The sequence below is a fragment of the Lepidothrix coronata genome, unplaced genomic scaffold (assembly GCF_001604755.1).
Source record: "Lepidothrix coronata isolate B3197 unplaced genomic scaffold, Lepidothrix_coronata-1.0 Scaffold192, whole genome shotgun sequence".
NCBI classification, from domain to species: Eukaryota; Metazoa; Chordata; class Aves; order Passeriformes; family Pipridae; genus Lepidothrix; species Lepidothrix coronata.
The window spans coordinates 844,651-871,222 of record NW_016690372.1 but is presented as its reverse complement, the minus strand read 5'-3'; the positions used below and the strand labels follow the sequence as shown (position 1 = coordinate 871,222).

Sequence of the window (26,572 nt, the reverse complement as noted above, 5' to 3'; positions counted from 1 at the left end):
AGCTGTCATTGGCTCTGTCAGACATGGGGGAAGGTTCCAGCAGCTTCTCACAGAAAACACCCCTGTAGTCCCCCATTACCAAAACCTGGCCACGCAAATCCAGTACACTGATACGCTATTAGTAAACAAGCAGCAGCTCACTCTAGCCTTATAAAATACATTTATTCAATGAAATTACAATCTGCTGCCAAAAGAGTACAGCAACATCCCAGGCACCATGTCATTCTATCACCCGACTAGTACCAAACAGAGCTGCTAGCAACTCATTAACTAGGTCATATCAACCAACAAGGAAGACAAGGGACACATTAAAAAAAACTAATTACATTAAGCTAAATCCTTCAGACTTGGCTCCACAAAATTATGCCTTTTGGTCCACTGGTATTAGATACACCCTCTATATGTATTTGATTAATGATCTCTATGAAATTACATCAAGGATCAAGGATCAATATGTTTCTTGGTATTTTCCCAATAAAGTCCTAACGTTTGATTTCCAGATATGCAGCAGGTATTTTTAATGCATATACCTGAAATTATATTGTATCATACCCTCTTTGAAAGTGCTGCATGAGCTGACCAGACAAACCAGCAGATTTTAATTCCAAGACTTCAATGCAATAGCAGGCATTTAGAGTCCCCTTGCGGAGGTTGGCCTTAGTCCCACCACAGGACTCCTACATTCTCACTCTTTGTCCCCCTTCAAAAAATCAAAGCAATCAATAATTTAAAATTTCTTTTCTTTGTGGTCTACAAAAGAGATCACAGAATGTAACCAGACATAGTAAAAAGACAAACTGGAATCTCTCTCTCCTAAAAGTTAAGAAGTATGTTAAGATAATTGAATATGTCCAGAGAAGGACAACAAAGCTGCTGAAATGCTGGAACATATGTCCTTTGAGGGGTGGCTAAGGACTCTGAGTTTATTTGGTTTCGAGAAAAGGGGGTTGAGGGGCAACCTCACTGCTCTCTGCAGCTTCATGAGGAGGGGAACTGGAGGGAGATGCTGAGCTCTTCTCCCTCGTATTCAGTGACAGGACATGTAGGAATGATTCAAAGATGTATCAGGTGAGGTTCAGACCAGATATTAGGCAACACTTCTTTACAGAGAAGGCGACCAAACACTGGACCAGGCTTCCTAGAGCGGTGGTCAATGCTCTATGACTCTGAGGCAGTTGCACAATGCCTTAAAAATATCCTTTAACATTTGGTCTGCCCTGAAGTGGTCAGGCAGTTGGATTAGATGATCACGGTAGGTCCCTTCCAACTGGAACTATTCTATTCTATTCTCAGAAACACAAAACCTTCCTTTCAAGGATCGCATAATGCTTTACAAATGGTAATTCTGAGTTTTCAATGAATGGCAAAAGTGATGACTATTATGAAAAACTGATTAAACACATTCTGGGAAAGAACTCCAGACTTCTGCTTCTTAATACTTAAGGACCACTCTGCCTGTTCTGCTGACACTCCATACCCCTGTAATGAAGTTCATGGGTCATGGATCAGTACGTGCTGAAGGACACCTGGCTGAAAAGCAGCTTTGCAGAACAGGACCAGGGATCCTGGTGGATACCACGCTGAACATCAGCCAGCAACATACCTTTGCACAAAAGGCAGCTAATGGTGTCTTGGGCTGCAAAAGGAGTGTTGTCGGCAGGTTGAGGAAGAGGATCCTTCCCCTCTACTCAGCATGGTGAGGCCAAATGTGAAGTACTCTGTGCAGTTCTGGGCCCCTCAGTACAAGAGAGAGGCAGATGTAATGGGGGGAATACTACAAAGGGCCACAAAGAAGAGTATGAGCATCTGTCATATAGGGAAAGGCTAGGAGAGCTAGGATTGTTTAGCCTGGAGAAGAAAAGACTCTAGGGAGGAGTCTGGGGTGGGGGTGGAGGGGGTGTCTTATCAATGTACAAAATTACCTGAAGGCAGGGTGTAAAGATGACAGAGCCAGGCTCTTTTCAGCGGTGCTCAGTGACAGGACCAGAGGCAACGAGTACAAACTGAAACATCAGGAAACACTTCTATTGTGAGAGCAACTAAGCCCTGGCACAGGCTGCCCAGGGAAGTTGTGGAGTCTCCCTCCTTGAAGATATTCAAAAGTCATCTGGACATAGTCTCCTTTTCTAGGTGGCCCTGCTTGAGCAGGGGGTTTGATCAGATGACCTCCAGAGGTCCCTTCCAACCTCAACCATTCTGTGATTCTGTGAGTTTGACCAGACATCAGCAGGTCAAAAATCTTCCTAGAAAATAGTTGCTCAGTGGCTTAATATATTCCTTTTCAAATGTGTCCTGATGCTACAGCAAATCCTTCTGTAGATTGATATTGCAGATGGTGTAGAAAGGAATTAACAGCTAAGATGGGTTCCTTCTCAGAACAATGCTGTTATTTCACTTACTGCATGAACTGATCGAGATCTTTGTGAGATCACTTTAATTCAGACTTATGCAATGCTCAGAAAGGTCAGACAGGTTATTCTCTCCATTATTTCCCAGAACTAGTGAAGACAGAAAGCACAGTGGTCAAAAGAATTCAAATCAAACTGTTTAATACTATTAAGAATATATTGCTCACATCAGCAGACTGGTTTATTCCAAGTAAGATCTCAGACTAAAGCAAGATCTCTTATTTTCTCTATGCATCCTTAACACCCCTAACAAAAGGAGGGCAGCATAGCCTCACATTGGCTCTTCCAGTCTAAGGAACAGAAGAGAGCTCAACCAAGCAAGGGAGGGAGATATCATAATCTTGTCTCACCTGCCAGTGCTCTGAGGACCAGAAGAGATGTTAAAAGTGCACATCACAACCTTATATCTGTGTTCAGAGATTGATTTATCCACATGCAGTAAATGAAGATCAGTTGTGCTACTACATATTTGCAAGTAATAAGAGCATTATGACTGGTGCCTTAAGTTGCACCATGACTCAATTCACTTACAGGTGCAACAACTACAGGAGTAGAAAATTAGAAGAGTGACAAACTGAACAGAAAGCCTCTTGAACATCTTGAAAAGAATCTCTCTTCTATTTTGCTTTTTAATAAAAATTAAGTATTTTGTGAGAAATATAGTTGTCTACCTGGTAATTCTTTAGCACGTATCAGTTGAAAACTGTGCAGTTACAGAAGGAACAAGATTCACACTTAAGAGAAGTGAAGGACTCTAAACTGAAGGTGAACAGGTTTTTCTCCAGCCCTTTCCTTGCTTCTCTCCATGACTGGTCATGAAGGCAGCTGACAGAAGGCCCTTCCACACATCTCTCACCAGATCCTATTCCTCCACACTCCATTTAGTTTCTGCAGTTCAAGCAGATTCCTTTTCCCCCTGAAATCAATGTTTAATTAACACATTATTGGGAAAAAAAAAATGGGATGCAAGAGCAGACTGAAACAAAGCCAGCATTTTCCTGCTCTGCAGATGCAGTCAGTCCCATTAGACAGCTACCCCACTGAAAAGTTCTTCCTTTCCTCATCCTCCTTCAGCTGCCAGCAAACATGATCTTCTTGCTTAGTCGCCTTCATTTCCATCCCCATGGAACTCTTCCCCTTCTTAGAAGTGGTTCACAACAGCAGGAAAACAGAAAGTAGAGGGAGAAGGGGAGCAAGTCCTCTCTATGTAGCTTCACAGAACGACTGAGGCCTCATCTTTAATTCTGCCATCCCCATGGGAGCACCACTGTTTCCCCTGACAACACCCCCATCAACACAGCAAGCACAGTGGAAACAGGGCAGTATGCTTTGCCATGAGCAGGGGATTCTCACAGGGTCAAACTCACAGAAAAATTCTGGAACTACGCACAGCTATATATACCCAAAGGCAGCGGAGATGCTACCGGCAGCTTCAAAAGGTTTACATCATACCTCCCCCCATCCTCATCAATTATTATTCTATCCCATTCCTTGGCTCTCATCCGGCTGCTGGGAGGTACTTGGATGCAGGGGATGCTGCAGTACTGTCAAGGGCATTATTGAGGCAGGCCTAGGTCTTAAGCACCCTCCCTGCTAAACACACAGGCACCCTCACTACAGGGTTGGTGCAGTTGGCAAGGGATAATAGAGTCCATGAACTCCTGGACTGGGCTGCCCTAGTTATGAAGAGAGACATTGAAAGAGTCTACTATCCTAGCACTGTCATTCCCTGGATCCAAAGCTCCTAGTGTTAATTAGTTCCCATGATGTGATGGATGACAAGCGGCAGGGCTAGGTATGCCACAAGCAGATTGTGTTTGAAATAAGCTGTCCCTCACCATCAAGGGCAGAGAAAAGGAATTTGGAAAGGACAGGAGCTGAGCAGACTGCGGAGAGATGACAGGTATGCTGACAGTCCCCCGAATCCCTGATATACCCTTACCAACATCCCACCCCTTCTACCAGCAGACAAAAAACATGCAGGGGAGCATGCCTGCGAGAGAACTCAGACACATGCCTGCAAGAAACAAGAAGAAAGTTCTGAGAAAGCTCTGAGACACGGGGAAGCAAAGCAGATGAAGGGCTAATCCACCTTGTAGCAAGGGACCATATTTCAGAAAGAGCTGAACTGACAGCTCTAAGTGAACTTCCACCACCCTCTGAAAAGCCACATAGTGACATAGTTCAATAGATCCACCAGCAGCAGCCCAGAGTCTTGAGAGGCTCAAGGCTTTAGCCCAGACAGAGGACTCTGCCAAGCTGGCTGTGTGGCGTACAGTTCCCAACAGCTGTCCACAGTGCTCAGAGAGCACCATTTTCTGTGAAGGGCAACAAGACTAATCGCGTTCTCACCTTCCCTTAAGGAAGAACGGAGGATTTTCCAACATCACTGGCGTATTTCCACTAGGAGTCTTATTGCTCAACTTTTCAAGTATGTTACTACAGAGATACTGCACTTCATCCTTACTAGACTTCAGTAAAACCATAGTCAGGCTAGCCTAACCCAAAGTCATGGAAATGAAAAGGAAGAGGAGAGGGAGAGAAGAAAGGGAGAAGGAAAAGGGAAAAAGGAAAAGGGAAAGCTCATCCACTGCCTGCAACAAGTAGAAAGGAAGAACAAAATTCTCACTTCTTTGTGCTGCCTTTCTACAAACATGTCTTGGTCTGGCTGTTTGGACAGTGGTGAGAAGTCAAAACATCCTCTCTGATTCTCAGAGTCCTTTATACACATGAATTATCTTTGTCTATGCCCAAGTGAGGAGAAACCAAAGGAAAGAAAAAGCAAACAATCTGGATCAAGATTATGTACTGTACTGGTTTTAAGATTCTCCCAATTCCTCTGGCATCTTGGTTTCCAAAATGCAAAATATCTTTCTCACCACTTGCTGTGTGAATTAAGAACCAACTCTGCTAGACTGACAGACTGCTATTAACTAGAAGATGGGGATGAGGGGGAGAAGAGAGCTGATAAAAATTTCCAAAGTTTAACCAAAATTCATGTAATTTCTGGCCCCAGATGCATTGGCAATAGTCCCAAAATAAAGCCTGTCTTCTCTTCATGCTTGTTGGGGGCAGGGGCAGATAAAGCTGGATGCATTTTGGTTTTAAATTAAACGTCATGTCTCGTGCATCATCATAGGAGGTCATCTCTTATCCTGGTGTTTGGTCATCATAAAGCTTGCAACTCCTTCGGTTTGTTCTTGGACAGATTACTGTGTGTCCTTATCCTTGATACAGCATGTCACAGCTCAGCCAGTATCCTGATATCCACCTGCACGTGCCCTGAGCACAGAGCTAAGGAAGGGGCAAAGGAAAACAGATCAAGGGGGGAAAACACACTCTGCTTCTCAAGAAAAATAAACTAAAGAGCCCCAGAGGAGGTTGCAGAAAACAAAAAAGTTCAGAAGGTCCACTGAAATACCACTGCTGCTAAAACAAACAGGGAACTAAACTCTCCCTTTCCAGGAATAAGCCAGACAAGAGCTCAACCATCATGTGCAGTCTGAAGGTGTTATCTAGGTTGAGGGTTTAAATACAATTCTAATACAAAAACAGTAAGAGTTGCCTGCACATGATGGCTTGGTAACTTGCTTAGAAAGGGAAGAAAGAAAGGGAGGGAAGAGGCATAATTATTTCCTTTTTGCATAGGGACTTAAAATCCACCATCATTGCTACCACAAATTACCCCTGGCCCCACCCCTCATTCTCTGAATGCTCTGGAGGAACTGCTTCCCCTCTCACTTCAAGGATACAAAACATTCAGGGGCAGGAGTAAGTTCCAGCACTATGTTCGCTTTTCTCCATTGGCTGTGAAAGCTCAAGGAAGCACAACAGACATGGCAAGCTACAAAACTCACACGGTAATCATTGAAGTGTACCTACGATAATGCTTTTTCCAACTTTTCCTATTCCTGCTAACAAATAATTCATAAAAGCGGGCTCACTGTGCCACAAGAACACACCAGTACTTTAATCACCGGGGAAGAGGAGAAACTATAAAACTAGGGCCCACCTTTGCCCTGCAGAATACCAGGGAGGCAGCTTCCAAAGGCAGGGAGCAGGCATGCAGGCCCTGCAAACACACTCTGCCTGTTGCTCAGCTGGCCACCATGTTTGAGAGCAGCCATATAAGAATCCAGTATAAGAAAGATACAAAGCTATAAGAGAGCATCCAAAGGAGGCTTACAGTGATGGTGAAGGGTCGAGAGGGGAAGCCTTATGAGGAGCAGCTGAGGGCATTTGGTCTGTTTAGCCTGGAGAAGAGGAGACCTCATGCAGTTACAACTTCCACGTGAGAGGAGGAGGAGGGGTAGGCACTGATCTCTCCTCTGTGGTGACAAGTGATAGGACCAGAAGAAATGGCATGAAGTTGTGTCAGGGGAGGTTTAGGCTGGATATTAGGAAACAGTGGTTGGGCACTGGAACAGGCTTCTCAGAGAAGCAGACACAGCACCAAGGCTGCCAGAGTTCAAGAAGTGCTTGGACAATGCCCTCAGCCATGTGGTGTGATTCTTGGGGCCGTCCTGTGCAGGACAGGAGTTGGACTTCCAATTCAGGTTATTCTATGACGCTATGATTCCTACAAGCACTGCAGCTGCAGCATAACAATAATTTCCAAAGTGACTGGGGTAAAAGGGAGGGCAGGAAGAGATCAAAAAGTAGCTACTGGTAAAGCTGGGCAGCTGAGGCAAGATTGGCTTCGGTGAGCATAAACCAGGGGAGCAGGGGACTCTCTCCAGACATCACCTACACCAACTATGTGGGGCACTGGACACACCCCTGCCCCCATCTTCCTGGCTGTAGTTTACCACTGTACCTCAAGGTCAGAAAGAAAGGAGAAAAGCAAAAGGCAAACAACAATAGGTCTGGACAGATCTATTTATTCAACTTTTGCTATTGCTTCTTGACATGGAAAGATCCAGAAACACAGAGACCTCAGAGCAGGCACAGCCACACACAGGAGATAAGAAGCCGCAGCTGGCAGAACCACAGGAGCACCTTCCTCCCACAGCTCCCCTCTGCCTGGGTGCGAGCAGCCCGTGACCAAGCAAGAAGGTCCTTCACAGCCAGAGGAGGAGGGTGCTGAGCAGGTCTCTGAGCCTTAGAGAGGGTCCTGGACTTCCTGAAATGCAGAGAAAAGCCTCCCGCTCTCACTGCCTCAGCTCCCTCATCCCTGCGCACCGGCCACCTGCAGCCACTCGCTGTGGCTTGTCAGGCCCTTCCCCATGTTCTAGTGTGCAGAAAGAAGGAAGGAAGCATGGATACAATAAGAGACTCCCACCTCCCTTTGCTCCCCCACCCCAGCCTTTTCCCTGCTCTACTGAGACACGAAAAGCCATGGCTCTCCTGCACATCCTACAACAGAAACACAAGGAGCTTTTCCCCGCCTCTCAATCCACCACCCTCCAGGCTCCGGCAGGGACTGCATGGAAATGGCGATATTCCTGTATCGTCTGGATCAACAGCACAGTTAAGCTCAAAGAGGGCAAGAGAGGATGGCACAGGAGGATGAAGCGGGAAGGCTTTGTTTCGTCCTGGCTCCAGTGCAGCCCACCCCCTCTTTCGATCGCAATGCCCTCCAGCTCGGACATGCAAGGAGGCATTGGAAAGGGAAGGGATCTGGGATGCTTATGAATTTTGTTTCCCCCATCAAGGGGACAGCTCACTCCCCCGAGCATGCCTGGCTCTGATGGAGCTCCCTGGAGTAACCTTTATTCCAGTGTGTCGCAAGCATGTATTTCACGGATGGTTACACTGAATCATTATCACCAGACATTCATTTGACCAAAATAATGTTATTAGCATCGTCAGATCCATTTCCCCCCACACGATTCCTCCCTCCCCAGTACATATACACTCCCTTCAACCCCCAGGCCCCTACCATCCACATAGGGCACATCCCTCCCCAGCACAAAATCTCATCATGTGTGACACAATGACCAGGAAAAGGGAACGGCAAGAGGGGCTGGCGAAATGGATGGACGTGCCTTTGGCATTTACTGCGTTCCTTACCCTCTGCCAATTTTTATCAACCACACGCATACACAAAGCCATACATGCAAAAATCAGAATTAAATCACAAGCTATCCATGGTACATGACCATGGGTGTATAAGTGTGCCCAAGCTGCGGTCACAGTCCTATTGGGAACCCAAATCTGTGTGGCATGAAGCAAAGGTCATCGTGCCACTGTTGTGATGCACTAAAAAAAAAGCCGCAGAGCCATCAGGATGTAACACAGAATTTTCTCGTCAAGGGATGAGAAACCTTCGGGGGTGTGGGGGCTGGGAGGAGGAAAGCGGGTGTGCGGATGGGGGGGATGGGGGAAAATAGCAGAAAATGGGGAGGAAAATGAAGAATACAAAGCTCCACTTCGCTAATCCAAGATAGACAATCCATCCCTTCCCCCCTCTCTACGCCCTCCCTCCCCCCGAAATGTTGGTGCAGATGGATTTCTGTATCTTGGTTTTGCAGCAGTGGGTCTAATGACTCCCATACCAAACCCCCTCGCTATGATAACCCCTCCCACTATTTTTTTTTTTAGACCGGGCTGAAGAATAATGTGTTTTTAGAGATAATGGGTTTTATAAAAAGAAAAGAAAAAGGGACGCAGCGCAGACATTATGCGAATAAGCTGCTCCCCGCATCACCCCCATCTTCTCCCAACCACACATTCCGATTTCATCCCCTCCCGTCATTCTCCAGCTTTCCCCATCAGCTCCCCCAAGGAAAGGAAAAAAACGCACAACCCGATCTGGGTAGCCGATCTCAAAATCCCAAGCACTAATCTGCTTGAATTTGTTCTTCTCCTTATATAAGCAGCAGCACGTCAACATGTTCAGTGGAAACGCAGCGTAAAATGAGGCCAGGCTACAGCCATGGAACAGGGGTGATATCGGCAGATATCGCTTCTATCGAGAAGCCATCACCACCAGGTTGGTGAAATCAAGTATTGGGCTTCCAGCAGTTCCCTTACTTTATTTATTTATTTTTCAACGCTTAGTCTAATTTTACTTTGTTTCATTTTGGTTTCGCTCTACTTCATTTTTTAAAGGACAAAAGTGAAATAAATAATTAAAAGCCTAGAGACATACCCCACCAGAAGGTGCCCGAATGCTCCAGAAAGAGAATCCTCACCTCCTAACTCTGGGTTTGTTTTTCTTTTTTTAATAAAGAAATACAGTCCTGTTGCTCACATTATCCCCCAACTTCCAGTGTCCCTAGCTGCACCTCCCTACTCCCAAAAACCAGATACTAAGTTAGTGAGTCATGAACATTTAAAAAAGTGTCAAATACCAAAAAGAAACCAATAGAGAAATGGAAAATTATGTCTATACAATAATCTAGTTCGTTCAGCTGATAAAGTGCGTTCAGTCGCAAAACCGTGAGCAACAATCTCTGCAACCTCCTCCCCACAAAAATACTACCAACCCTTAGATAAACTTGCCCAACTTAACACTGATGACCATTTTAACTGAAACCAGTGACAGACGTAACACCCTTCTGGTTAACGTTACAATTAATAACTGACTGTATAATCACAGCAAGGAGAATCTTTTGTGATCAAATTTTCTCCCACCTACTCAGCATCTCTCTTAGACTTTTCACCAATCTAGTTAAGAGTTCACCCCCTCAAAAAATAGCCCCTCAAAATATGCAATAAGCAGGTATCGGTGAGCGGTCATTTCAATATTCACCTTTTTAGGAGGGCTGTGTGCTTATCTCAGAACAATTGCGGGCAGTAAAAAATACAGGAGGGACAAATAATATTTAGTAAAAGCAGAAATAATTTGTGAAAACTATTTGCAACAAAGCGTTGAACAGTTTGAACACAAAAAGGTGGGAAAAGAGCTTGAAAAAACAAAAAGCTGGAAGTATCCTTTTACAAACGATTTAATGTTTCTATCCCCAGTTCTGCCTCCCCAATTCTTTGGTTTTTCTGCCGCTGATCTCATGCCTAATCATTTTTATTGTTTTCTTTTGGGGCGGGGGAGAGAAATCAGGAAAAAAAATTGAAATAGAAAGTGCTCAATTTTAGCAAAATGCATTCTTAAAGAGCATTGTTAAATATGTTACTTCCTAGCTACATAAGATTGCCATCAAAATAAATTTAAGAGTAGGCAAAAGACAAGTCACCTGCAAAGCACCAGAGTCGCTGCCCTTAGGTAGGAGAATTACATCACTCCCTGACTGAATGATGTTTTCTTTTAAATTAGAAAGCCGGTGGATTTTATGGTGGTTTTGTTTGGGTTCTTTTTGGTAAAAAAAAAAAAAAAAAGAAAAAAAGAAAAAAAGCCCAACACAGCGGTTATTTCACATACATTTTGCACGAAGAAAGCATTGAACCAACCTTTAAGGTCACTGACTGCCTGAAAACCCACAGCAGTCACTCACGGTGGAAGTTTTCAGGCAAGACGGCTACTAAATCATTAATACAAACAAATGGAAGGCGGGGAGGAAAGGCACTACCGTAATAGATCCGAAGACTTGGAAGAGGAAAAAAATATTAAAGAAAAAAACTTTCATCTTCAGCCTGTCTTCTTTCCTCGTTAGCATTTTTTTTAACAAATCCTTAAGCTTTAGTCAAACAGCAGGCTCACTCTAAGGGTCTCCCTGCTGTAGCTCAGCGTAGTGTCTTCTTTTTCGAGAGCCCCCCCCGCCCAGTTTTCCACTCCAAAAAGCCCCGCCGTGGAAACTGCAATTTCCCAAAAAGTCGGGCCAAAGGAGCTGGAGCGTCCCGGGGGCTCGGCGCGTGCCCACTCCGCCCGGGCGGGCAGCGCCCAGAGCCGCCGGGGCAGCGGGAGCGGGGAGCGAGAGAAAACGATCCCAAACAGTTGCCGTGAGGAGGGTCAGAGAAACCCACCCGCGGAGCTCCGGAGCGGCGGCGCCCAGCGCTCGCCGGGCGGGCAGCTCCCGCCGAGCCGTGCCGAGCCGTGCCGAGCCGTGCCAAGCCGAGCCGCCCCCCGCCCGCCGCCCCCTCTCACCTCCGCAGCCGGGCGGGCGCCGGCCGCCGCGCCAACTCGCGGCTCGCCTGCGCTGCGGGGCAGGGGGCTCCAGCGTGGCCCCAGCCGCGGAGGCTGCGGGGGTCCTGGCGAGGCTGGGCTGGGCTGGGCTGGCCGTGCCGAGCCGAGCCGTGAGAGCCGCGGGCGGAGCTGCGCAGGGCTGAGCGCGCCGCGGTGCCGGAGCAGCCCGAGCCCCGCGCGCGCCGCCGCCGCCGCCCCCTGCGCCGCGCCCGCCCGCCCAGCCACGGCTTTTAAAGAGACCGCGGGTCCGCGCCCCGGCCTCCGGCACGGTCCGCACGGCCCCGGCAGCGGGCACGGCCCCGGGCACGGGCAGCAGCGCTCCGCCGGGCTTCACCTCCCACGCTCCCGCCGCCTCCGCCCAGCAAACAGGCCGGCGGTTTTCTGCTGCCGTCGGCCCGGCAGCGTCCCGTTCCCCGAGCGCTCCCTTAGCGGGCCGGTACAGCAGGGGGGGATTTATGCCCCTCTGGTCCCAGCAAGGCGAAGGAGGAAGATGCAGTTTATTTTTTCCTTCTTAAGTTTGCCACCAGGGACCTGCCATCAGAGCAGGAGGAGGTAACGTCTTCCTCAGACGATGCATCTCCCAAAAAAACCTTTAAGTTCCCAAAGATTTTTCCCTTCTAGCTCAGAGTTTGACCCAAACCTACTGGGTATTTCAAGTCAGTTTATACACTGACCATTTCATTTAAGCCAGCCACTACGTTTCTTGTTACCTTGCACAAATCTTTCAAACTTTTTTATCCGCCCATTTGCTCACTTGTAAAAGTAGAGATAAGAGCACTGACAGACACTATCGACTGTGTTTGGGTTGGTATTTCATTCAGAGTGGACATCCTAGAAATTGTTATTTATCGTTGTATCAGCATTAGCACTTAGCACAGTAAACATATGTGGGGAACACGCATGTCAAGTTTTTTAATGGGTTATCATGCTGAAAGTCCACCTCAGAGAAGACTAGTAGGCAGGAACATTATGCACATGAAGTTCACACAAAACTAAAAGTGAGAAATCAAACCTTCTGGCCCCTCTCTCTAGACCCTAGACCCTATGATCTTGTAAAATTTGTGTATGCTGTTCATACTGCAACACCAGACACTTAGAAATGCATTTGCCTTAGGGACAGACCGGAAAGTTATTTGTCTTTCCTTCCGCTTCTGATCATGTATCCAAAGGTTTTTGCCTTTTTCTACATTTTGCATAGCAGACAGCCTACCTACAGTACTCGATAAATAATAAATAATTATTATTTAACACCCTATGTACTGATCACCTTGCTGACTATCGAAATGCAGCTGTGTCTGAGGTGGATAATAGGTACACAAAAACACTAATTAATAGTTACAAGTAGTATTAGGAGCCCACCGGGAAGTTTCTCTGGAAAACGCAGTCCTTCACATGCCCTAACTAATTCAGATACATGCACAGAGAGGATAATGGAGACCTATTTCAACAAGGTGACAATGGGCCATCTTCCTGACTCAAAAGCAGCATACCAACAGCAAGATTTTATCCCTTTAGATGTTTGTGCAAAGGCAGGTTATTGTTAAACTTCCTGTTTTATATGGACAGCATAGCAGCAGTAAGAACTATCTATCCCTCCTCGGGGCATGGGATTAGATCCTGGTCTCAATTACTGTGAAGAAAATCAGGTATTACTTAATTTACTGAAATAGTTAAATGCAGATTTAAAAAGTGCAACTGGCAAAATCTGTCTTCTAGTACCTTTCTTCCCTTGCTTGATAGTTCTGGCAATCTAGCATTTTGTAGCTTGCAGTTTATCAAAGTAATGATTTGATGAGGCAGTCATCTGAAACTACACCCTCTCTGGCCCTTCCTTCTCCAAGATCTTTTAAGACCATGCACGCACATACTTGTATCATATTTTGATCTGGCTGCCTATCAACAGAGTATCTTCTGTGTAAAATCAATGACAAGAGAACAGTCTCCACTTCCAATTCCAAACTAAACCTCTTCGGTTTAATAGACAGAAAACTGCATGTCCCCTGAGAGAAAAAACAAACTAGCACCTTTTACCCAGCCTAATCACCAAGGGTAAAGTGAGCCCAACAAGATTTGGGGAAAATGGGCTGGTTTTCATCCACACACAATCCTTTCAACCGGAAAAAGAAAAACCTAGGACCCCCATATATGAAATGTCTACAAATCAGAAAGAGGGGTAGAAGACTTCATCTGAGAAGCTTCTATTCAGAGTGCTACGTATGAACACATATACATGAAGATAACAACTACTTTGAAAAAATCTTACTGTGCTTAACTCAGACGCACAGACCGCTACTTCTGAAAAATTGTTACCGTTAGGCACCAAAATAGCAGACATCATTTTATAAATAGGCAGAGAGTAGTGAGAAAATATTAGAAGAGCAATGAAGTTTCTTTTAGGTTGCAAGGCATATCTTTTCTGGGGTGTGGAGCAAAACAGAGACAAGAGGAAAGCTGTGCAGTACAAGAAGTTCTCTGTCGAGCAAGCAGTGCTCTAATTGCTCAATAGGGGAGTGGATTTTTCTGAGTAATTCCTCTAATTCTTTCCTTCACATCTCTAGCTCTGAACATGCAGTGTGCAAATAAGATGTATGGAGAGCAAGGAAAAATATGATTACCACGGTGAGGTTTGTACCAGCCCCCTCTAATACTGCTCCCCTCCCCAGTATTTGCCACTGGAATCCTGACTTTTTAAAATGTATGCTCTAGGTAAAGTGTTTTGTTCCCATCTATAAGATGATAAGTAGGTACATCAGACTTTTTTGGTGTCTTCATTAAGAAAATAGCCACTCCCTTTCCAAGGGGCCTTAAAAATTAGCAGTGGTAGATTTATAGACCTGGGCACCCGGCCACTCCCTCCCAACACCACCAGACAAAAGAGGCAAAGGCAAGAATACAGAGTCATAGAAACGTTATTCATCTTCTTTTGCTTATTCCCTTTAGAATAAATTTCCCAAACTTTTTACCAAGCCAATGTGCTTGTTATAACTAAAAGACAAAGTGCTGTCAATAAACTGGGGCAATTCAGCCAGTGCACTTTTCAATAAATTGCTACATAGGCCTGCTCATATTCAAGGTACTTAATCTGCTCTGAGATCTGGGCTTGTTAATTCAGGGCAGCAGCTGTAGTAGCTACAAGACATAGCTTTTGCTTACATCTTGCTAGAAGAACGAGCTGGCTCACAGAAGCTACCTATTTCCTTGATGCAGTAGAAACTGCATGTACTATTATCATAAGTTCCTGGTGTCCCCCCATCCCTTTCCTGTTAAGCAGGGGTGATGAGAGAGGGGGATCAGAAGCTGGAAAAGACCCTGGAGACAGAATGGGCAGGAGTTAGAGGCATTATCCATCGTGTCAGGATGTCCAAATGCTGCAACACAAGATCTAGAAGATTCAATCAAAACTAATGCCTTGAGTATGGCAGAGAGACAGGAAGAGAGGCTGCACTGCAACAGTGTCCCATAGAGTATAATATCCTGGTCTTTTTCCTTTGGTTCTCTGAAGGGCATTCACCAAATCCTTGAAATTAAGCATTTGTATGGTACTGTTTAATGGAAATGAGGCTCAAGGGGAATTTGCCATTGAAACAGTGGTAGGGAAGTCTTTGCAACACGGTAAGAATGCAATTTATCTCTCTGGCTATTTTATATATATATATGTGTGTATATATATATATATATATGTATATTTGCCATGTTAGCACTTTCAGTGTCTTTTTGCTCAGAAGTTAATACCCAAGGTGAATTTAGAAGCTGCAGTCCAAACTGTGATCAGATCTTCTTGGTTGTGCCAAATGAAGCTGATCTTATCTCACTAGTGACCTTATCCTACTTGAGAGAGCAAAACTCATCACAATAATAAGAAATAACAGAGATGGGGGAAAAGTAATCATGACAGCACCCGGTCAGAAGTCCCTTTACCATCATTTCAGAGAATTAGTTCTAAGCTCTTCTCCTGCAAACGTCATTTTTCACTCCAGCTGGAGTTCAACCTCCAAAGTTATTCTGACCACTTGCAGGACATACCCATTTATTCTTGATTTCATAGGCCTTTTCTTCCTCCTAGCATGTTCTGTTGCATTTATTTAATAGAAACTCTACACAGTGTATACAGGAAGCAATTTTCTGAGCACCACTTTGTTTAACCAAGTGTACAGGGAACAGAAACTAAACAGACACACCTTTGAGTGTGTGGAAGTGTATGAATGAACACATCACCAAAAAAACTTGGCGTGTGTATACAGGAGTGTCTCTGTAGGAAGAGTGTGTAAGAGTGGTGTATGTGCAAACACTGCAGGAGCACATTCAGAGCAAGGCATGTAGGGAAAAGAAGCATATTTCATTGCATCAACTAACCTATTTGGGGGAAAAAATTATGCAAACTCTTCTCCAAGTCTCATACACTCTTTTCCACCATCTTTAAGAGCATCATTGTGAGAGGATGCATTGTACATGTGTATTTACACTTAAGAATATGTAAGCATATAACAATAACAGATGAGATAGATGTGCATGCACACTTGATTGTGCAAGGGAATTAAAAATAGAAGATGTACATTCTTTCAGCCAGCAACATAAAATTTAATGGTTGTCATATTGGCTTTATGACCTCCACCACCAGATATTAGACACCACCTCATTCTAAGACAGAAGGACATCCATTGCCTTCTCCCGTTGTCAACAAGTTCACTGTGACCCTGACTCAGTGCTGGCCGAAAAGGAAGAGAACCACTTCCTCAGGCAGCAGGTAGCATCCAGTGAAATGGCCATAACCAAAGCCACAGTTCGGAGCTAAAGCACAACCTTCCAACAAGCATTTCCACCAGTTTTGAACTCCATCCCTTGTTTCTTGAGTCTTATAACTCCACAGGATCACTCAAGTTTCCAAGATGTCATCAGTCGCTCCCCCCCCCCAGTAACACTTAGCAGATCTTTGTTGCTTACTACCTCCTCCACTTGAACTCTGCCTCCTCTCCTTGTTTCTGACTCCTCAGATGTGCTTCCCTGGCAACAAATATCATGTCATACCTGCTTGTCCATCAACAGCATTGGGTAAGAACAGGAATTGAGGAGTACTAAAAGAGGAAGAGCATGGAAAGACCTGCAATCAGAAAAGCTGGATTTAAGTGAGGAAGAGTGAAAGATAAACCTAACCCAATGCATCTACAGAAGCTACTCCTTGAAGAGTTTCACAACTCCTCAAGTAAGACTAAACAGTATTTCTATTTTGCTCTTGACCCCTTCAGTGACCCTGAAATACAGAAAGCTTGATTGCTCAAGACCAGTGATACCAGATAGGGATGTTTCCTGCTGTATCCACTAGATAACACTCCTAACACGAGAAACACAGACAGTTTGGAGGTTTTTATCTAGTACTGCATTCAATCTTCAGGATCAACCCCTAGCATTCTCACAGCAAACACTTACCTGCAGCTGGCCACTTATTCACACAAGACAGAAACCCTCCCCAGCCAACAAAAGCAGGTGGAATAAGGACGTCACTGCAGAATAACAGCATCAATGCAAGACAGGGTCTCCCCTCTTTCTCTCAAAAAACAGACCCCTCACACTGACTACAGCACCCATCTCATGACTGAGTTTGGATCTGCTCCACAGTCACTGAAGCACGGTTCCCCAGCAAAATTTCTTTTATCCCATGAGCTCTCCTGAAAGATGCTTGCAGGTATCTTGTTATAACAAACTAGTCAGTTGGGAAGCTCTCAGGATAAGGAACTGCTGCAGCCAGTTGCACTAAAACCTTATGCACCACTTTGGATAAACACAATTTTCTCTGCTTATGTGCCAGACAAACACAGTGCTTTCAAACATTGTTCTATCCATGGGAGGATGTACTTCTCATTCATAATCAGATGACAGTAAACTTCTTTGTTTTGCATGAGTCTATAATGTGAAGATTTAAGGTGAGATGAGGAACCCCAAATAGGACTTCAATAAAACTGGGGTGAAGGGGGAAAATTCTCTTCCTGCTGCTATAAAGTAGTGGGGGCTGGGAATTTTGTAGCTTCAGCAAAATTCTCCAGGGAGCCAAAAAGAGCAAAACATACCTTCTTTTCACTTAGCAAACACTATTTTTGACAAAAGCCTTTTAGCTTCTGTTTAATGATAGGCACGGCATATCTCCAGGGCAAGCCTAAAGCACTGCTTTTGACCTTTACAGCATTTTATGCCTCTTTTTCAAAGTTAGTCAGCATTAGGTATCCATTCTATTTAAGTACTTTCTGAAAATCGTACTGGGTACCTATCTAGGAAAATCGAACCCTAACCAAGTTTTGAAAACCGAATCCTAAGTGTCTTGGGCTCATCACGTCTTTTCTCAAAGGAGGTTAAGCCAATACTGACTCCCAACAACACAAGCAAGTCCATAATGAACTAGCAGCCTGGACTCTGCCCTACACTGTTTGCAGGGCTGTGCCCTCCTACATGTCTCCCCTCCATACCTAGTGGAAGGTTCTGACCGATGCTGTGAGACTGGCAGCAGGCCTGCTTACAGATTCTGCACCCATCACTGTGTATCAAGGCATATTCTTGCATTTTTTGGGCTCAGTCTAGGCTTTAAGACAGGCAAGCTGGAAAGCTAGACAAATGCATATATTCGAAAAAGGGACAGTAAAAAAAATGGAGAGCAGTTCCCCTTCTATAGCCTGGCCCCTGTGTCCCAGAGCAAATACAAACCTTGCTTTAGGGCACTACATAAATTGGTATTATAAATTCAGATGGTGCATCAGGGAGTGCCTCATTCTGTATGATTGGAGTCATTCTCAGGAGCAGTTCAGGCACTCAGCCTGCCACATGCGACTGCTGCCCCAAGGGCTGCCATTACAGACGCATTATTACAAAGCGCTGCAATAAAGCATGAACTAAAACAACTTCATTGAAATGAAGATTAATACGGAACATGTGTTCACCTCCGTACACTCAGAAGGAACAGTCCAGCAAACACAAGCACCACAGTGCTGGGGCTGATGGTCTAGGGTAGCAATGCGGTTGGCCAACCACCGCTATTGCTGAAGGCAAGCAATACATTTCCACAGCATCTTTTAAGTGTCCACAGATGGATTTAATGCAGCAGCTGTGAAGCAGAGAGTGAGGCAAGCAAAACATGTAGAGTGCTGAAACATGCAGAAGAGTGAGCTGTGTTTGAGGCAGAGAACAGAGAGGGATGCTTCAAACCTACAGAAACAATACCACTAGCTGCAGAATGATCCATGCCTTTAGTTATCACAGACTTCAGTGGATATTGGTGTATATTCTCAGCACTTTGAAGTGTTGTATTCACATTAGAGTTACAGGTGAGAAAGATCAGCTAAGGTGATAGTTCTTCCATTACCCTCAAAATCAGAACAGAATTATTCCTCATGATCTATTTTTTTGGTGCCATTGTCACCTCATTTAAACTCTCCCATGCAATACAACACTCACTGCTTCCCCCTTCTGATGCCCTTTCAGAGCTCCATAAATTTCACCACTGACATAAGCTGAGGGCCATTACATCTATACACTTCCCTGCTCAAATTAAACTCATGATACCCTGTTATGGTTTGATGGTCCAACTTTCATGCTTCCTTTTCCTGCTGCAGGTTTTTCATTCTTCCTTTCCTTGAAATCAGTTGAAAGCTCCTATCAAAACTGGCTGTGACTACTGATACAGGTCCCAGTGTATTCATTCCTTCATTCTACTAAACAAGTCAGCCCTGAACTTATAGGAGTAAGCATAAAGGCCTCTAGAATAGCCACAATCCATCACATCCAGAATAAGAGACTCAGTCAGTTCTGGAAGTGAGTAGTCCTAGATCCTTTTGAAGTCTTTGAGATATAACCCTGTGTGAAGGCATTGGAAGGTGGCACGACATCAAGTCTTCTTACTAAGGGGGGGAAAAAAAGCACATGGGAGGGATATGGCATTTCATGAGAGAAAACAAAGTGTTGGTTGCTATATTGCACCTCCAAAGTGACAGATTCATGATTAATCTGCATGTTGGTGTTTGGCACTTTAAGGAAAAAGCAACAATCTTCCCTGAGGGCACACCTCACTGACCAGAGACTTTGACCCTTGGGAATCAGCAGCACTTATTTATCATTTAGCAGTGTTTAAGACCTCATAGATGATCTGCCTTTGGCATAACACCCAGATAGGTACATTGTAATCGATGACACAGGTAGTTAAAAAAAACCCCAAAACCCAGAGTTATGCATCTCTGCATATGGGCTGGAAATGAGTGGGGGGGAAAGGACTAATTAAAGTAGAGAACAGATGCCCCCATGATGCTGGTATCTCTATTGCTTTCTGTTTCTGGAATGAAAAAACCTAATTTTTCATAAAAATAAATTAACTGACATCAAATATTTAAATTTTAGGACAAAAAAAAATTGAAGGGGAGATGTAAATACACAGTAAACAAGCAAAATCTCCACTTAACAGGTTTGTCTTTCCTCTCCAAGCTGATTGGCTCTGCACCAATGCAACTCAGAGACAATGAGATCTGCTGCATTCAAACAATTCCTAACAGCTGAAACTCTTCACTGAACATGGGTGAGCAAAGGTTGGGCAGCTGCCTTTAGACAAGGCTGCCATGTCACTGCCCATTCAAAGGGCAATACTGTAAAGAAACAGGTATGAATTATATTATTTCACAGCAAGGTGCCATCCATTCCTCCTTGCACTGCAATTTTATATCCCAAAAATAGAGTAGCCTTCACAGCCATCCCACAGTGCACCTCTCACATCACCACAAATACAGCTCAATAACAGTCCATTGTCATCAGTATTCCCCTGACTGAAGATGACTTAATAAAACATTCTCATAAGCCAGTCAACAAGGCTTATAATTAAATGGAAGCCATTGTTAAGCTCCATTGAATTATTGTTTTCTCTCAGTTTTCCACACTTCTACTAAACCAGATATAAAGCTACATCCCAGGATGGATCTATGCTATGTCTAGCTCTCAACAGAGAACTCTGTACATCTTTGAAGTCACAGGACTTCTTCTAGGATTTTAAAACACAACTTCACAGACGTACAGATCTCCTAGATTTAGACCACATATACAAACAATGATACATATGTTGATTTGTAAATGCCTGCATAGACCTGATTTCCATCATGCAGAAAGGTATGTGAATCCTTATCCAGGCTTCCTACAAAATGAGCGTTACATTTCTCTAACAAGATTCCTACCAGGCAAAATGTTGTTTGGATGCCTATACTCAGCATTAGAGGCACTGAAGCTCTCTAATCTTCAGATCTAGAATCAGGATTTGAACTGAAATAAAACAGTGGGTGTACCTGGTTAAATGATGAGGCAGTGCCTCTCAGCATTAGTCTCTTGTATCGAGAAGTCAGAATCCTCCTATAGGAACTAATCACTCAACTGAAGAAAGAAATAGTTAGCAGACCCTACATTTCATATTACCACCCTAATAAAAGATAAGGTTTGCAACAGGTTCTAATTAACAAAGTTTTACTTAGCCCATCACTGTCTCAGCAAGAGGCACCAGGGGTTATGTCAAGTGGACTACTATAACCCAGACACAAGCAAGTGTCACAGATGAACTGCAGTGTCTTGAACACACTCTGCTTCACTCCATGCAAGGAGTCACAGTGATCATACGTAGCATGTTTATGGTCACCCTATGCACAGGCAAATTCATAACAACAGAAGATTCCATCTCACCCCATCCAGCTACAAACCAAAGCTGACTGTTAAGATACTGGCCTGCAGACAGAAGACATTGATTATCTTGTCCTTTTTTACCAGCCAAAATCTGAGAACTAAAGCTCAGTCTGCTTGTGACATTGCTGATCATCACTGCAGAAGTGGTCATGTCATCTCTGAGTTCATCACAATATCTGCAAGAACGATGCAGAAAGTGCTGCATCAGAAGTAAATTATTCTATGTTTTGTCTGAGACAGAGCTTTACTGGGCATATCAGTGTAACTTCAGAAATCTTGTTAAACAAGAGTTACAATTTCCCATGTAAATGCTTGCTGCAGAATACGAGGTGCCTTTTTTCGGTTTTCCTTTGTTTAAGTTCCTTCCAAAGTGATGCAAGCTGACCTGTGAAAAGTTATCTTATAAAGAAACAACAAAGTTATACTATCCTATCAATTTAAGTTCACAGTTACACACACCAGTATCGCTTCTCCAGGCAGAAAACATATTAGATAAGGGATAGCATTATCAACAGCAAAATGGAAAGAAGCTACATCAGATACCAGCACTAACAGAGAATTGGGGTCATCTCCTGGCTCTTGCCTCCTGCCTCTGGAAGAAACCATGGTTTGCTGTCAAACTGAAAGGACTGAGAGCTGTAACTTGACAGTCCAGACACCTGCAACCATGTCTGTGAGTCTCCTTCTCCATACCTCATTTTTTCCAATTGTAAAATGAAATGCACCTCTCCAACTCCTTCCCATGTATTTTACAAAGGTTAGCTATTTAATACTAAAGATAATTTCTATAAACAAAAATAATAGAATACTATACCTGAAAAATCTTTTGAGGATTGATGAGTTACTGTCCTGACTGTCATTTTTTTTAGCTTTCTTTTTCAAAGCTTTAAAGCCAGAAGTCTGGCTACATCCCATCTCTAAAGACCTTCCATATTAACAAAAGTTTCCCTACTGTAAAACATTCAAAATTACTCCTTCCCTCTCCCTCTGTGTCAGGGAAAAAAAAAAAAAGCTCTTGTAAGGGGTTATGATGCATCTTTAATGATGGAGCTGAGAGAAGCGCCTGCCATACAAAGAAGCTAATCAGTCAATCAAGAGCCAGCTCACCAGACAGAAGCCGTCAGTGCCTAACTGCTCTGTCTCCACCTGTCCAGGAAAACAACAAAACAGCATGGGACATGCCTGACAATTGAGTGCAAAATAGCACATATATTTATCTATTTCTAAGTATCAAAGGGGCAAGTTTTTGCTTCAAATTAACATTTTCAGGAATAACAAACACATGTACCGATGTGCATTTGAAATAAGGCTAGTGACTCTCTTTCTTTTTAAAAACAACATCAATCCTCAAGAAATAGAAGGGCAGCAGGTGAGAATTGCTATAATTAGGCTAGCTGGAAAATCCTTTGCCATAAGCTTGCCAGTCTAGATCAGTTAAGTGAAGAATTGTAATTTAGAGAAGGAAGTACATCTCTTACAGCCAAAAACAGGAAAAGCTATAGAAGTTTTATGGTTTTGTATTAGTGAGAGCGTAAAGGTCATAGTCTTTATTTCCTGTGTTCAATACTGGCTGAGACAAAATACATTATCCTTGTCTGCCTCAGTTTCCTCAACTAGACAAGGATAATGAAACCTACCTACATTATAAAGGCATGATTGATTTTGCAGCTAGCTTCATTAATATTCACAAAGTGCATGGAGACCCTTGCATGAAAAGTGTTGCCCAAGTACTGACTGTTAAACGTGACATTTTGCTGAGTGCTCTTGTGAAAAAAACTTCGAATTTTTTTTTTTCCCAATTCTCTTCAAACAGTCCTCTTCAAGCGCTTGGCATACGAAGACTTTATAAAGCCCCGCACGCACTCCCGCGGTGGCGGGGCCGATGGCGGCGCGGTGCCGCTCTCCGCGGTGCTGAAACCCGCCGGCGCTGCCCGCGCCGCGGCCGCACCGGGACAGGCGGGCTCTCACCTGTGCCCTCCCCACGAACGGAACCTGCTCCACGTGACACGCGGGCCGGGCTGCGTGGCTGCACTGCCAATCACTGCAGCGTGTCCTTGGATTATTTCAACACGCAAACCTGAGCTACGAGTCTAGATCCTGTTGCTGTCACTCACTGGCCTGATCGCTCCCTGATGAGAGGTGGCTCGGGTTAACATTGATCTGTGATCTCGCCAGACTTCACCATATGGACATCTTTTCTTATGCTTAAGTCACAAGCACAGTTCTGTGCCTGCATGGGTCTAAATCTTTCTGTGTACAAACGTCATCTGTGGAGCGCTTTGAACTCAGCTTTCTGCACCCTGAAGCATGGCCTTACTTAAAGCAGTCCATCACTCATCTATTCCTACGGCAGGGAAAGGCAAGAGGAATAGCTGCACACCATGGATTGCAAAATAAATAAATAAATAAATAAAAATATTACTTGGATGGGAGAACAGAGAGGGATCTCGCTGCCCCCAACTTACCTGCCTTTATATTTTTATTCTGGGTCACCAGCTATCTAGATATTTCTATGCTAACAGGGGCCTGGGCCAGCAGCAGGCCTCAGAGCACTGTGCAGCTGTTCTTCAGGAAATTGCCTGAAAAATGGGGTCAAAACACATGTGCTGTGATTTCACCCCAGCCAACAGCCAAGTCCCATGCAATTGCTTGCTCATTTTCCCACCCATGGGGTCCTCCGACTTTATATGCTGAGCATGATATCACATAGTATGGACCATCCCTTTGGTCAGTTTGAGTCACCTGTCCCAGCTGTGTCTCCTCCCGACCTCCCATGCAACCCCAACTTCCATGTCAGCATGGCAGTACGGAAAGCAGAAAAGGCCTTGGTTCTCTTTAAGTCCTGCTCAGCAATAACAAAAAGGTCTCTATATTATCAACCCTGTGTCCAGCAAAAATCCAAAATATAGACCCTAGCCAAAACATAGATACTAGCCACTGTGAAGAAAATTAACTCTACCCTAGCCAACACCAGCACAATATCTCATCTCTTTCATCAAAAGGAACACTTGAGTGAAAGGAAGCACAGGCTTCCCATGTGCACTCCACTGGTAGAGCTCACATAACAGGAAACCCTACCTGATCAGAGAATCCTACTGTCAGCCAGAAGGAAGAGGGAACAGGCCAGCTGCCTAACATACAACACACTATACAAGAACAAACTTGATATTTTGTTCATGAAATATACAGTGATTGGCCCCTCATTCTGCACTCATCATGAGCAAGGACAGCAGTGAGGGGAAATGCCCTGTTTTCTACCAAGTCTTTTGAGGCTCATTAAATTACCAATTGTTTCCTAACCTGGATATTTACACCCTTTCCTTGTGAAAAAGGACAGCAACTCAAACTGTAATCCCCAATGCAAGGAACAAACCAAACCGTCCCAATCTTATACTTCTCGCAGGGACCACTCCTAGGCATGAAAAAGCAGATGGGAAAATACTTCCCAGCCTCACAGAGGTGATATTAGACTAAATTTGTTCATGTTTGTAAGGCAAGAATGCAAGTAATAGAAAAAGCTTATCAAGAAAATTAAATACAGGGTCCTCAGTGCCTACCTCTAATCTTAGGAACTCTCAGGATGGGGAAGAGAGATAAATAAAATCATACTTGCTCTGAGGGCTAACTCAGTATCATGGCTAAAATCCAAACTGAGTAATTACATTCCATCTCCTGAGTGTGCCCTTGAAGGTTCTGCTAAGCATGTGACTTCACTTCCTGTTGCCAAGTTTTGTTACGTGTGCCTAAGTATCAGCTGTACCCACCCATATGACCTGACACACTGCAGGAAGAGGAAGGTTTTGTTTATCTCCCACTCTGTAATCTTTTGATGAAAGGTCTTCTTGCATTTTCATACCTCCTGTGAGTTCCAAACGCATTTTGCTAGGGCTGCTTCACTATTAGCAGCAATTCCATATTTGCTCCACAGCACATTTTATAAATAACCTTTTTCCAGTGACAGCAATATCAAGAGTGTGCCAAACCCCTAATATCCACAGCACACCTCTTTATACTCCTTATTTAACAGATGCTGAAAAGGCTGAGAACATGCTGGCTGTTTGTTTTCAGCATGGTGTTTAAAGTTTTGCATTACAGTCATTCCCTGTACTACAGCAAGGGCCTTTAGAAACCCAGAAAAAAATCTCCTTGTGATACTAACAGAGCCATGAATTGTCTCTCACAGACACTTTTATACATCTCTTTATTGTATATTTACTTAGGCTTCATTCTTTACAGCACATTTCCTGCTAACAGGAAACATGTTTTATACCCCTACAACATTACTCCAGAGAAGCTAGGGTGAAGATGCAGCAAAGGCAGTATCTACTTCTCACAGGCTGCTTGATTTTCCTGGAATGCTTCCTAACACTAGAAATGCTGGGAATGAGATTTTTAAAATGTTGTTGGGACAGAAGGGAAAAAAATCCCAAAACACAAACTTGCTTCCCCCAACTAGATCTCACATCCTAAGGATACACAGACATCTTATTCAAACTGGAATAGTTAGCCACTTGAAAATTCAAAAATCTAGGCCCCCAAGTCTCTATTCCCTTTTTCACTTGTCTTGGACCCTGCTAGCCAAGACACAATATCATCTTATAAAATCCTGAGATTCACAAGCAGAAGGCTTCCAAAAGATCCCAAAATGCACACATCCAATCAGACTACCTGTATTTCCTGGAAGCTTCAAAACAATAGAACTTCATTCTGAAGTTAAATAAATTACTAAGACCTTTTTTTTTTTTTAATCTAATATTAAGTAGCAAGTGGGAAAGGTAGTTTTTCAGTACCTGAAAAAATAATAAAAATAATGAAGTCTAGTTATTACAAATGTCTTCCATCCACACAGTCAGTAACCTCCATTAACAGAAGAGAGGTCTATCTTGTAACATGACATTCCAAAGTGCTCAAAACCTGCAGCTCCATTTAGCTTTAATAAAAGCTGTGGAGAACAAAACAAAAATTAGACCAGAGCTGTCTGACAGTATTTTGCTATACTGGGAGCAAGTAATTGCCTTCATCCATACCTGAAAAGAGATCAACTGCCATATGTAACTTGGCATCCCAAATGCCAAGGTTGAGTTCATGCTCTAGCTACACAGAAGGATGCTCATCTGCTCTTGAAGGAACAAGATGAGAAAGGCTCTTGAAATCCACCCTTCTGAACACTGACAGAGCAACAGCTGCAAAAAACCAAGCAACAAGTTTGAATTACTTACAGGATCAGCTACAAAGGAAGAAGTAGCAGTTAGGTCAAGATATGTGTTCATGTGATCCAGACCCACCACTGTCACCTGTACAAATGAAAGCCATCTCCTTAGGAAATGCTGGAAACGTCCCATACAATTGAAGTCCTTTAGCAGTGAGAGTAGAAATGCTCAACTGTTCTAGGACAATAAATCACAATGACAACACTGACTGACATAGAACATTCTCTCTCCAAGAGAATATT

The 26,572-nt window shown here is 44.0% G+C and overlaps 1 protein-coding gene across 3 annotated transcripts in view; it reads right to left on the bottom strand.

The window, feature by feature from the left end:
- Positions 1 to 26,206, bottom strand: part of LOC108505488 (neurexin-3) — a 915,200-nt gene extending 888,994 nt beyond the window's left edge. For 2 of the 3 annotated variants that reach the window (XM_017831535.1, XM_017831539.1), the window contains exon 1: positions 11,392 to 11,410. The gene's annotated coding sequence lies outside the window, so the exon portion shown is untranslated. Of the gene's footprint in view, positions 1 to 11,391; positions 11,411 to 26,147 lie in introns of those variants that run through there. The other variant, XM_017831536.1, reaches the window with a different exon arrangement.
- Between the last annotated feature and the right edge of the window lie 366 nt (positions 26,207 to 26,572).